This window comes from Silene latifolia, chromosome X (genome assembly GCF_048544455.1).
Source record: "Silene latifolia isolate original U9 population chromosome X, ASM4854445v1, whole genome shotgun sequence".
NCBI lineage: Eukaryota > Viridiplantae > Streptophyta > Magnoliopsida > Caryophyllales > Caryophyllaceae > Silene > Silene latifolia.
Genome location: NC_133537.1, coordinates 71,656,311 through 71,671,098, shown reverse-complemented (window position 1 = coordinate 71,671,098; position 14,788 = coordinate 71,656,311). Strand labels below are relative to the sequence as shown.

The following is a 14,788-nucleotide window of genomic DNA, read 5'->3' as shown; positions in this document are numbered from 1 at the left end:
AGGAAGGTGATCTTATTTGTGCCTATTATTTCGAGCCAAATAACAATGTAAGGGACATTGTTTTTCTCATTTAATCACTTATTTAGTTATGCATGCACTAGATCTAATGAACTCACATTAATATGTTAATTAGTTCACTATTAGAAGAGTCTAATAATAGGTATATGAACCTAACACAAATCTCCACTCACTCACTTCCAAAATCCTTCTCTTAGATGGAAACATTTTTAAAGTAGGAAAAAAATTAGAGTAAGAAGGCGAGTTAGTACCTATCGTAGAAAAAAGTTAATATTTTGGTACTGGTTACTAATTATTGATTATGTTGGTATTGATTATGAAAAAGATGACTAAAGTTGGTATTTTTTATCCATTTACCCAAAGTTCAATATGGAAAGACCTTAAGTTATAAAAAATGGTCATTATTTTACCAAAAAATAGTTAATTTTTCATATCGTAGGTACGGAGGTCATCCAATAGCATTTGCGTAAAAAAATATACGAAAAAATGAGCACAAGAGGAATGAAAATAATAATATCGATAAATTATAGAAATAAAAAAATGTTAGGAAAACACGAATACGTTTACATTTTAGAGAAAATGGTTTTGTTAACTTGGGCAAAAAAATGATGTCAAAATCATTAGTCGGGAGGGTAATATCAAAAATTTGATTGTTTTGGCCAAAATAATGTTTTTCCAGCAAAAATTTGTAAATCATATAATATTTTTGTAATTAAATAGTACGAAAGGTAAATTTTGAAAGAAAAAAAATAAACTTAAAAAGATTCAAAGTACTAATTATATCAACAAAGTTAACTTTCAGTTTCAGTAACACATCAAAAGAACTCTACAGTTAAGCGTGCTCAAGTGAGAGTAGTGTTGGGATGGGTGACCTCCTGGGAAGCCTCTTTGATGCGCGTGAATGGATGAGCGGTGAAACCAAAGAACGTTCAAATGAATCGAGTTAACTAGCGAAACCAGTACCGAGATTGACCGGGATTGTCACGATTCTATATATGATAAAATATCGATCGTGAAAAAAAATTATTTAACATTTTATTTATTGAATTTTCATATATATTTTTTGCCACGAGAATTATTTTTTGGCCACGGGAAATGTTTTGGCCACGGGAATTATTAGCCACGAGAGAATCCGTGGCCAATAATTTATTAATAGCCAAGTTCTTGTTTTTTCCCGTGGCTATCTCTTTGCCACGGCCACTTGCGTTACGGAAGGTATTCCCGTGGCCAAATGATTTAGCCACGGAAATTTAACACTTGTGCCACGAATTTAGCCGTGGCCTAAGTGCTCATTTGTAGTAGTGTACCGTTATTGACACCTCAGAACCTACGAACATCGTAAACATGGATCTATTGCAAGGAGTGTTAACATTTCGTCATCGCAATGCATATTCTAATGAGAAACAAATACTGGAATCAAGATTGAAAGCGATGAAATCCATAGAGAACAAGGCTGTTATTTCATATGCTTTTTATGCGTATGACTCTGTTATGTTGGCAGCCCATGCTCTTGAAACGTTTTTTAATCAAGGTGGAAACATATCATTCTCGAGTGATCCTAAGTTGAGCTCCACAAATCGAGGCGCTCTAAACTTATCATCTCTTCGTGTTTTTCAAGGAGGTGAAAAACTAAATCAGATACTACTAGCTACTAATTTCACTGGTGTATCAGGAGAAATCCAATTTGATTGAAGTAAGAACATACCTCATCCCGCACTTGACATTTTAAATATTGTCGGAAGTGGAAGCAATAAGATTGGGTATTGGTCAAATTATTCGGGGCTTTCTGTTATTACTCCAGAAATCCTATACCAAAAGTCTGCTAACAAATCTACTAGCAGTCAAAAACTTAATGGTGTTTTATGGCCAGGTCAAACAAGCAATGTTCCTCGAGGATGGACATTTCCTAATAATGGAAAGCCTTTGTTGATAGGAGTTCCTAATCGTGAAAGTTACAAAGATTTTGTTGGCAAGGACAAGGATCCACCAGGAGCAGAAGGATTTTGCATAGATGTCTTTGAAGCTGCTGTAAGGTTGCTTCCTTATGCTATTCCACGCATCTATGTACTCTATGGTGACGGTTTAAGAAACCCGAATTATGACAACCTCATCTACGATGTTTCACAAAATGTAAGTATAATTTTAAAAGTGTTTTTTTTTTACTATCATTTCCCTTTGGAAAGTGTACCATTGCCATGTTATCCTCGTTCACAAAAATGTTTTCTTCAATCTATATGAATAATTGTGTCCCGGGGACTATTTAAATCAATTTTCTTGCCTTTTCAATTTATCCCAGTGTTGTTTTAGTAAGACATGAGAGTTTACGTGGCTATTTTTTCTATTCATGTGCTTTTGCTATCAGAAATTTGATGCTGCTGTAGGGGACATTATTATCACGACGGATAGAACCAGAATGGTGGACTTTACACAACCATATGTTCAATCAGGTCTAGTTGTAGTTGCACCAGTAAGGAAGGTACAAACAAGTGCTTGGGCTTTCCTTAAACCTTTCACTTTCCGGATGTGGTGTGCTACTGGTGCTTTCTTTATATTCGTAGCAATTGTTGTTTGGATTCCTGAACATCGAGTGAATAGCGAATTTCGTGGTCAACCAAGTCAACAATTGATCACAATTGTCTGATATGTATCTGGTATTTCAACACGTTTAAATAAGATCATGCTATAGTATTGTACTTCTACGATTGATCTGCCAAAAAAATTGAAATGATAATTAATGAGGAGAAAAAATAATAATCATGAGATCTGGAAAGGATTGAGAAAATATTTTTTTTTTTCATGAAAAATGCCATTACTATCAATTATGCCTCCATGCTAAGACAATAATGTGTATGCTATGCAACTGCCCTTTACAGTACTTATCAAATAAGACTAAAAATATTGAAGATTTTGGCTGACATATGATTTCTTTTGTCATTCTTCTCCAAGAAAAAACATATTTGTACTTCAACAACTTGGAATAATTTTTCACTTTTTTGTTAACTAATAATGTCCTATAGAAATCATTTTTCTTATATTATTTTTCTAATTTCGCAGGTTTAGTTTTTCTCACACCGTAAGTAAATTAGGCTCCTTTATGTTTGTTTGTGTTTCAACATCTTTGATTTTTCCTTTTTAACATCTCCCCAAGCTCAAATTTTGCTCAATCATATTGTTTATTAATTTTTTTTGATTAATTTTGGTCTTGGAAACAACATATGACATTAATTTCTTTAATTTTACAGGAGAGAATACTCAAAGCACTTTAGGGAGATTTGTGTTGATTATATGGTTGTTTGTGGTTTTAATTATCAATTCAAGTTATACAACTAGCTTAACATCCATATTGACAGTACAACAACTTTATTCGAGAATTGATGGAATCGATACTTTGATCTCAAGTAATGAGCCAATTGGGATCCACGATGGCTCATTTGTTTATGATTATCTTGTCAAAGAACTTAACGTCGCAGAATCAAGAATTAAAACTCTTAAGAACCAAGACGAGTATGGTGATGCACTTAGGCGTGGCCCGAACAATGGAGGAGTAGCTGCGACTTCCTTATGTTCAATTGTTCTTGTCGTACAGCAATTGCGAATTCCAGATAGTAGGACAAGTGTTTACAAAAAGCGGCTGGGGATTTGTAAGTAATTTTTTTTTTTTTTTTTTTTTGCGTTGCACGCTTCGCTTCATTAGAAAATAATTGTCCGATATTCTCTTTTAAATTATTCGATTTACTAACCAACTTGCATTTTGTTTTACCTCAAATTTGATATCATTAAAGATAGATGTACTTTTCCAATGTACTCTTTTAAATAATTATTTAACAAACAATTTCTTAATCTTAAACGCATTACTGCTTAAAAAAACAAAAAACAAAAAAAACTTTTTGTTGTATTCAATTGATCTTTCAAATCAAAAACAAAATTAGCATTTATATAAATACTAATGTTGTGTCTGATCCCGTCCGGGCTACCTAAATTTACCATTTAAATATTATTTTGTATGAAATATAATAGTGTTGACTTGTCTAATTCATATATTTTTAATACATTTTTTTACTGACATTTCTTAAATTATGATTAAGATAAAATTTATCAACCAAATTATGAGACACATTTAGCAGTCTATTTGCTACTACTATTACTTTCACTATTTTTCATGTTACTATTATTATTTTCACTTTTTCATTTACAACATTTTTTTTCACTAATCCTTTTGTTACTACTATTTCTTTTCCCACAAATTCTCATTTGTGACGGCGATATCCGTCACAAACTTGTGACGGGTACCGTTTCCTCTAACAAAATGCCCATGGAGAGGTGAGTGGGAAGCACATGGGGGTGTCCCACCTTGTCCCCTCTCCCTTTTTTGTGAGAGGTCACAAGCTTGTGACGGGATTAGCCCGTCACAAGCAAGACTAGCTGTTCTTTTCCTACTCTCCCTACTACTACCGTTACTTTAATTACTTATTCCACTACTTCATGCCATGACTTTTTTTTTAAATTGATTTTAAGAAAAAAAATTATCAACCAAATAATAAGATATATTCATTACTCTAACCACTACTGATGTTAGTTTTACTACTAATGTTATTAATATTGTTATTTTTACTACTCTCATTGCTACTATTGTTACTTTTGCTATTTACGCCCCTACTATTATTATTTTCACTACCCCCGCTTCTACTATTATTAAAAAATAAATAAATAAATTATTTTGACATCATAATGATTATATTTCTTATTATTCTACTTATAATTTTTCTTTTTTCTCTTTTATTTATTTTGTGCTTTCATTATAATAATAATAATATATTATTATTATTATTATTATTATTATTATTATTATTATTATTATTATTATTTCTTCTTCTTCTTCTTATTATTATTATTATTATTATTATTATTATTATTATTATTATTATTATTATTATTATTATTATTATTATTATTATTATTATTATTATGTTCCTTTTCAACTCTTCTTACTTAAATATCCGTATTTTGTGAGCCATATTGGATGTCCTTGACAGTTTTAGATGAAGCTTCATGTCAGCCGATCCCATATCATTTTGGGGTATGGCTATGATGTTGTTATAGACATCACAATGATGTCATAAATTTTTAACTAAGAAGTCATGTAATTTTTTTTTCCCATCTTATTTAAACTTTCTAATTTATAATTGCACTCTTAGATTTTAATTATATTTTCTAAATTAATTAATTTCGTAATATTGCATTGTATTGTACAATATAGTATATTATGAAATTTTATATATCTAATACTATATTGCATAATGAAATTTTATATATTTATGTCATTTATTGAAATTATTGGTTTGTGGTTTATATATATGGTACTCCGTATTAGATAGATCAGAGATTTTTCGCCCATGAATATTACGTGGATCTTGCATCCACAAATTTTAATGTTCTTCACAAAATATATGGCTTTTTTTGGAGACAAACAACTAAATTATTCTTTAAGAAATATAAAACAATAATTCATGCAACATTAAAAAATTTCATCTCCAATTGTAGGCATTCCAACGTGACTCGCCTGTGGCAGTTGATTTATCAGCGAATCTTCTTAAACTCTCAGAAAATGGTGAACTACAAAGAATCCATGACAAGTGGTTATTGCTTAAAGGCTGCTCGAATCAATTCAATGTTGACGATAATCGACTTTCACTTCAAAGTTTTTGGGGCTTATTCTTAATTTGTGGCATCGTCTGCTCTTTGGCACTTGGTATATTTTTCGGTAGAGTGCTTTATCAGTACATTAAATATGTTCCCAAAGTTGACCAAGATGAAATTGTAGATGTAGAACCTACGAGGCCCAGACATAGTAGACATGTCAGGGCAACCAGCTTTAAGGACTTGATTCATTTCATGGATACAAAAGAAGCTGAGATAACCATGGGTAGTTTTAAACGAAAAACTAGTATTAATAGTACGCGATTACAAGCCGGTCCGAGTTTTCGTTTAGGCACATAATCCAATTCACCAATATGATTATAGGTTATACTATTGTTATGGAATCCCTATTTGAAAATAGAGATGATAATTTTGGGGGTAATACATATATATATATATATATATATATATATATATATATATATATATATATATATATATATATATATATATATATATATATATATATATATATATATATATATATATATATATATATATTCTATAGTTTATTATATTTAAAGGTGTATTAAATATAATAAGTTTATGAATGTGATATTCATCTGAATAAATGCATGTGTATCCAGCATGTGTGTGTAATAAGAATACACATATATCTTCTCAATGTTCTACTCTTCTCAATAGTTTATCTTGTATATTCTAACTTTCAAAATATTACCTTCTCTTATGTAAAGTGTATATTGTGATGTATGATTTGTAGCTAGATTACGTAGGATTTAGTCGTTGTATATATTATATTTATATTTAAAAACTTATTGATAATATAAATGACTAAGCCATCTTATCGTCATATCATATTACCTTGAACGATCCCTCTCCTTCTTCCCTATAAGCGCCGTTAATCATGGTTGGTCATGCTACTACTCTCATCAACCCTAATGATAACCATCATCCTCTACATTATTGTTAATTTTGCTAATTGTACCAAACTCACTCTTACCACCAATTTTCATTGGCATAAAGAAATCATGTCCATTGTATTCGGTTATAACCTTCTCAAATATATATTCATGCCTCTCATCCAGTGCCATAAAAAACCCTTTATGTTATTTTCAATGACAAATCTACTCCTATTCCTGCCTATCTCAATTGGTGTCACACGTTACTTGTTGGTGCCCTTCTTGGTATGTAATATGACTCCATCTTTACCTTAGTTGTCCTTGATGATAGTTCTCACATTATATGGAAAACCTTTGCTGCAACTTGTGATAACCCCTCAAGAGTTCATATTCTTCAATTCAGAACCCATCTACAAAATCTAACCAAAGACTAAAACTATTTTGAATACAACCAGACTATATAACCGATTAATCGTCATCTGATCGACTTGCTCGAATGAGCAAGCCTATGGATCCTGAAGACACAATTGAATAAGTTATCAAATAACTTGACTATGATTCATGTAAAGACATTGTCGACATAGAACATGCTCGTGACATTATTATTTGAGACGCTTCATGAGAAATTTATGGACTATAAAGTCACTGGCTCTCGCCCTACTACCAACTTCATACACTTTCCTGCTTTTATACACGCTACTACTTATCGCCCCAACCAAAATTGCAATACCTATCATCCACCTCCCTCAAACACCTCTCTTACCATACTTCTTTCACTTCCAAATCAACTTGTCCAATCTTTTCTAAAATCTCCCACCACCACTCCATGCAAGAGTTGATGCTAATATTGTCGCACCCTTGGTCACTTTATCTCTCAATGCTCTACCCTAGTGTGTCTTTCCATCCTCTCATCCATTTTACACTATCCAGTCCTTAAGTGCATAAAATCACCATTCCACCTCTGAACCCCCGCAGTTATATAATAAAGTAAACACAAATGCTTCAACGGAAAATATGAGATTTTAAAAACTTTAATGATAAAACCGTGGTGTCACTAAAACATAAACCAAAATTCAAGTTTAAGAAATATTTTAATACAAGTTACCACTTAAATGAATTTAAGGAATCCCGATCCCTTGATAATACACAAATACAATACTAAACACGACTATAAACTATAGTGAAAGGTTAACCGTTGTAAGTACAACGCTCGCTAACTCACTCGTCGAAACCCCCAAATAAGAATCAACCTGCAACATTTTCATTTATTAAAAATGAATGCCATAGTCAGTGAGGCGTAATTCAGGGTTCTCCCAGCCATATTACATCAAAACAGACATAGGCAAGAGCATATTAAAGCATGTACAACATAATCAAATGACCTAACACCTATGACATAAGAATAGTAATCAATACAGGTGAATTCAACCGTGAACAATGGCATACAAGACATTTATATGAGATAATCCAATCAAACCATCATAAATGATAACACAACCAATAGTCGATACACACATCATGTGACATGGATAACGAGAGGGCAACAATATAATACATGTGAGTTATGACTGTAGCCATTTCCTTTGAAAGTATTTAACATACAATGTACAGGATATCGCCACTAATGTCACACGCATACCTATGACTTGCATCTCACCACAAGTACGAATGGGAACATCCATCCCGCTGATCATATCGATACTAGGTGGCTTGAATCTCACCAAAAGACTCTTATCATCCAAAATATTCAAGACATAAGTCTCATGGTAAATGACATATGTAAAGCATCTACTAAGCAAGACTTGTACTCAAACTCTTGGGATAAATATTTCCCAAGTCAACATGCGATAAACATTTCGCAATTTCTAGACTCAATCGTCCTAGTAGGACAACGATAATAATACGGTCCTAATCTAAACCTGGATCCAGACTCTCGGGATGAACATTTCCTGATTCGAAATGCGATAAACGCCTCGCATCCAAGACTCGATGGAACAGATTGGAAGCCGAGTACCCCGAATCCGGAAAAACAGCCAACAGAAGGGGTGGAAAGAGAATGAGCATACCAAATCCGGTAGAATGGCCAACAAAAGTAGCGTAAAGAGAAGGAGCATACCAAATCCAGCAGAACGGCCAACGAAAGTGGCGTAAACAATGTCAAGCTAGCATGCAAAGCACGATGACACTACCATATGCAAACAAGATATAGAATGTACTCTCACCACTTAGACACTAAGTCCAATAAGCAATGAGGGCCCAAAAGCCATGAGAGATCGACTCTATCAAAACATACATGATTCCAAGGGCCATTCATGGTAAACATGACACACTTGAGTCAACATCCAAAAACCGTTAACAAGCATGTAAGTGACTCACATAGGAATAATCCATGGTGATATTTTGCATACATAATACCAATCATTATAAATATGAAATACTTGGGTCAAACACACATAAAATTCACTTAACATGTGAATGTGGGAAATAATCTGTATACTTCCCTTAATTTAGAAGGATTATAACGAATTTAACAATGATGATTAAAGGTCATAAACAAAATACATAAAAAAAGTATAAAGGATTCAGAATTAACCTTCGGTCCTAGCAAAATTGGCCTAAGAACAATATCAAAATTGATATTCACCTATCAGTTGCACCCAAGACGATATGAGATATGCCCTATTGATTGTGCTAGAATCGATCTAAAATTTTCTGTAAAATTTAGTTGTTTTTGTGTTTTTCTGATGAGAAAGATGAGGCAAGGTCAAGAAAAAGAATTAGGGTAGAATAATTCTCTCCCTTTCTTTCTTATACTGGCCGAAAATTAGGATGAATAATACTTTCCTATTTTCGGCCCAACTGACCGAAATAAGGAGTATATTCTCCTTATTTTTGGTCTTTCCAAAAATATATAAAATGTGTTGAATTGTCATCTAGTGAGGATCGAACCCATGACCTCTTGGTATGTGTACCCTCACTATTACCACTATGACACATTCATCTTGTTGATATTAAATATAACTGATTATATTTAATTAAGAATTAACAAATTAATTCGTCCAAGCTAACATTACATATATTTATTTAAATATAACTTATTATATTTAATTTACGAATTGACAGTTAATTCGTCTCAACTAATATTATTTAATTTTCATTAAATAATTATCTCATTAACACATTGACTAACTTTTTAGTCATATTGGGCATCAATGTGATTATATTTCTATAACCACATTTCTCAAACACATCCTATAGGTGTGACCTTTAGGGACCAGTTGATCACCGCCATCTGTATGATAATAACGTCAAACTTTCTACCAAGCCAACCGTTATTAGGTAAACGTTAATCAACTGATTAAATATACGAAGTATACCCTTGTGAACCTGTAAGAGATTTACAAATGTTATCACACTAATTTGTGGAGGACACAAGCTCCAACAAACTCCCACTTGTCCTCACAAGTGTATGTGCGATAACCGATTCTCATATCCTATAAAATTTCTCCCACTCAATGTAAAACAATTTGCAAATCCGAATTCACAAAGGTCGTATTTTACAAGCGATCAATATCAAGAGTGGTTTCCCCGACTAGAGAGTAACTTAACTAATAAACGAATCAACATTCGAGCATGGCCATGCATTTCAGTTACAACTCCTCGAGTGGCCCTGAGAAATAACTATACCTGATAAGGGTTGGATATTTTCCTCAACTCGAATCCTGCAGATGTAAGCGCGATGAAATGACCCGGAAAAATATACTTAGCCTCCGATTACGCGGACGTGAGAAAGAAACCAAAGTCACCCAAAAACTTCCCTAATCTCAAAAGACAGTCGATAGTCAAAAGAATCGACTCTAGGAACACAATGGAAGTCCTATCCACGACCTGGCACTGAATGTTATTAAACATTTAGGACTCCATTACGTTGTCACAAAAATTTGTCCTACGAGGTATCGTCATAACCTCGTATCTGTGATCGATCAGTCAACCGTTTGACTTATGGCTCGTTGAACCCACCATCAATCGACTGCACAATATAATAGCCGGAGTTATCAGCTCACATTGGCGATTACAGACCAAAACAAATATAATGTAATTCAGTTCACTTTGTGGCGTTCAATGTTGTCAGTACAATCCACATGAAAAACAAAAATATTATATATATAAAACGATGAAGTTATAAATAGTATATGAAAAAGATAATGTATCAAATCCATAATCACGTACTACAACTCAGGAACATGTTTAATTTCCATGGAATTAATATGCCCTACATGCTTATCATAATTCAACGGTTTGGTGAGAGGATCTGCGATGTTATCATCCGTCGCAATCTTGTCAATCACTATCTCTTCTTGCTCCACGTAATCACGGATCAGGTGAGCTTTCCGAAGTACATGTCTAGATTTGTTGCTAGACTTTGGCTCCTTAGCCTGAAAGATGGCACCTCTATTGTCACAATAGATGGTGATCGGGTCATTCGAACTAGGAACTACCGAAAGCCCTTGTAGGAATTGACGCATCCATATCGCTTCCTTTGCTGCCTCCGAAGCGGCATAGTACTCAGATTCAGTAGTAGAATCTGCTACAACACTCTGTTTGGAACTCTTCCAGCTGACCGCAGCACCATTAAGAGTGAAGACGAACCCGGACTGAGATTTTGAATCATCTCGATCCGTTTGGAAGCTAGCATCTGCGTAACCGGTTGCGCATAGCTTAGTATCTCCTCCATAAGTCAATACCCAATCCTTAGTCCTCCGTAGGTACTTGAGGATATTTTTAACTGTTATCCAGTGTGTTTCACCCGGAGTCTTTTGGTACCGACTCGTCATGCTCAATGCATATGCCACGTCTGGACGTGTGTATATCATGGCATACATGATCGATCCTATTGCAGATGCATAAGGAACACGACTCATGCGCTCTATCCCTTCAGGCGTCGTGGGTAACTGAGACTTGCTCAACTGCAACCCAATCGTCATAGGAAGGTTCCCCTTCTTGGAGTTGGTCATGCTGAACCTCTCAAGAACCTTATCCAAATAAGACTCCTGACTAAGTGATAACGTCCGTCGTGATCTATCTCGGTAGATACGGATTCCCAAAATGCGCTGTGCCTCACCCATATCTTTCATCTAGAAATGGTTCTTCAACCATTCTTTAACCGAAGATAGGAGAGGAATGTCATTCCCAATCAAGAGTATGTCATCGACATACAATATCAAGAATACAATCTTGCTCCCACTCGACTTGATATATAAGCATGGTTCTTCGACCGATCGAGTGAAACCATACTCTTTTATCACTTGGTCGAAACGATGATTCCAACTCCGAGAAGCTTGCTTAAGTCCATAAATGGAACGCTTAAGCTTGCATACTTTCTTAGGATGCTCAGGATCTATGAAACCTTCGGGTTGCACCATGTACAACTCTTCCTCCAAATAACCGTTTAAGAAGGCGGTTTTCACATCCATTTGCCAAATTTCATAATCATGAAATGCGACAATCGCTAAGATTATCCGAATGGAACGTAGCATGACTACAGGTGCAAAAATTTCATCATAATGCAATCCTTGCACTTGAGTGAAACCTTTTGTCACAAGTCGTGCCTTATAGATATATGGTTGCGCGTCTACAGAACGCTTTATTTTGTAAAGCCATTTGCACTGTAGAGGTTTTACCTTATTAGGTAAATCAACTAGATCCCATACGTTATTCTCATACATGGAGTCCATCTCGGATTGCATGGCTTCGAGCCATAGCTTTGAGTCGGAACAGGCCATAGCACCTTTATAGGTTGCGGGTTCATTACTTTCGAGAATTAAAACGTCATTCTCCTCGACCATACCAATGTATCTGTCCGGAGGATGAGAGTCTCTACGCGACCTCCTAGGTTCCTCAGGAATATTAACCGTATCATCAGTTGGAGGAACAACTTCCTCCATCCGTTCCTCGGTTGTTGGTTCTAGAATCTCTGACAGCTCGAAGGTTCTATTACTCGACTTGTTCTCGAGAAATTTTTTCTCTAAGAACCTCGCACTAGCCGCAACAAAAACTCGATGTTCGGTAGGCGAATAGAAGTATAGACCAAATGTTCCTTTTGGATAACCTATAAAGTATGTCTTGACCGATCGCGGGCCGAGATTATCCTCGTGTCTCCACTTGACATAAGCCTCGCAGCCCCAAACCCGAATAAAGGACAAGTTAGGGACCGTTCCCTTCCATATTTCATATGGAGTCTTGTCGACAGCTTTAGACGGACTTCGGTTAAGTATAAGAGCGGCTGACAAAAGAGCATAACCCCATAATGAATCAGGCACTACCGTGTGACTCATCATGGATCGAACCATATCAAGTAAGGTTCGATTTCTCCATTCGGACACACCATTCAATTGAGGTGTTCCAGGTGGAGTTAATCGCAAAACGATTCCACAGTCTTTCAGGTGTTGATCAAACTCATTTGAAAGATATTCGCCACCCCGATCTGAACGGAGTGCTTTAATATTTCTACCCATTTGGTTCTGTACCCTGTTCTGGTATTCCTTGAATTTCTCAAAGGACTCACTTGTATGCTTCATTAAGTAGACATATCCGTATCTACTCAAATCGTCCGTGAAAGTGATAAAATATCTATAGCCATCTCTAGCGGTAATTGACATAGGTCCACATACGTCCGTATGTATGAGTCCTAATAGGTCACTAACGCGCATTCCAATACCTTTGAAGGAAATTCGAGTCATCTTGCCAATGAGACATGATTCACACGTGCCATATGTAGAAAAATCGAATGCGGGAATAGTCCCATTATCGACGAGTTTCTTCACGCGTTTCGCATTTATGTGTCCCATTCGACAATGCCATAGATAGGTTTGATCTTTGTCACCAACCTTTAATTTCTTATTATTCATGTGTAATACTTCCGTGGTTTGATCTAAGATATAAATTCCATTCATGGAAACTGCTTTGCCATAAATCATTTCATTAAAAGAGAAAATACAACTATTATCCTTTATTGAAAATGTAAAACCGTCTTTAGCAAGTACGGAAACAGAAGTAATGTTCTTAGATAAACTGGGTACATAGTAACAGTTATTTAAAAATAACTCAAAACCACTAGGGAGTTGGATTACATATGTTCCCTTCGAGGCAGCAGCAGCAACTCGTGCTCCATTCCCGACTCGCAGGTCCACATCACCTTTTTCGAGAGGTATGATGTTCTTTAGGCCTTGCAAATGATTACACAGATGAGAACCACAACCAGTATCAAGTACCCAAGTTCCGAAACTTGCATGGTTAATCTCAATCATATGAATATAAGATGACATACCAACAGGAACGACGCGGCCTGCCTTAATGTCCTCACGGTAGACGGGACAGTTCCTCCTCCAATGTCCAGTCTTGTTACAATGGTGGCACTCTATGTCACCGCCCTTGCTCTTAGCCTTTCCCTGTGAGCCACTAGTCTTACCAGGCACACTCTTACCGTTTCCTGGCTTCTTAAACTTTGGCTTACCTACAACTAGGTCGCCATGAGCCTTGCCCTTACCTTTACCCTTGTTGTAAATCGTGAGAACATCCTGCTTCATGCTCCCACTCAATTTCATATCCTTCTCGGTCTGTACGAGAAGAGAGTGTAGCTCATAAGGACTCTTTTTCAAGTCATTCATGTAGTAGTTCGCCCTGAAAAGGGCAAAACCATCATGAAGAGAATGAAGCATTCGGCAATGACAATGCTCTCACTGATTTTACAATTCAGTGCCTCCAGCTTCTCGACATTCTCAATCATGTGAATAATGTGTGGGCTAACCGGTTGGCCCTTCTGGAGTTTCGCATCAAAGAAGCGACATGTATGCTCATATGTAACGATTCTCGGTGCTTTTGAGAACTCGTTAGTGAGCGTGGTGAAAATCTTGTTTGTACCTTGGGCAATGAAGCGTCTCTGCAAATTGGTTTCCATTGCAAAGATGAGTACGTTCTTTATCGCACCCGCTTCCATAACGAAATCACTATAAGCGAGTGACTCGTTGGCTCCTGCATTGGGGCTTGGGTTGACCGGTAATGGCTCGATTAAATACCCGAGCTTACCGTCGCATGGCGACATTCCGTAGTGCCGCCTCCCGATCCGCAAAAATTGGACCCATCATTCTTCGATCAGTGGACGATTCATTTGGTCCATGAACATTTTTAGCCAGACGAACGATCCAAAGGTGGCA

The 14,788-nt window shown here is 35.7% G+C and overlaps 1 pseudogene; it reads left to right on the top strand.

Moving 5' to 3' along the window:
- The first annotated feature begins 1,362 nt into the window (after positions 1-1,362).
- On the top strand, positions 1,363-6,015 carry LOC141617607 (glutamate receptor 3.4-like; annotated as a pseudogene).
- Positions 6,016-14,788: the final 8,773 nt, after the last annotated feature.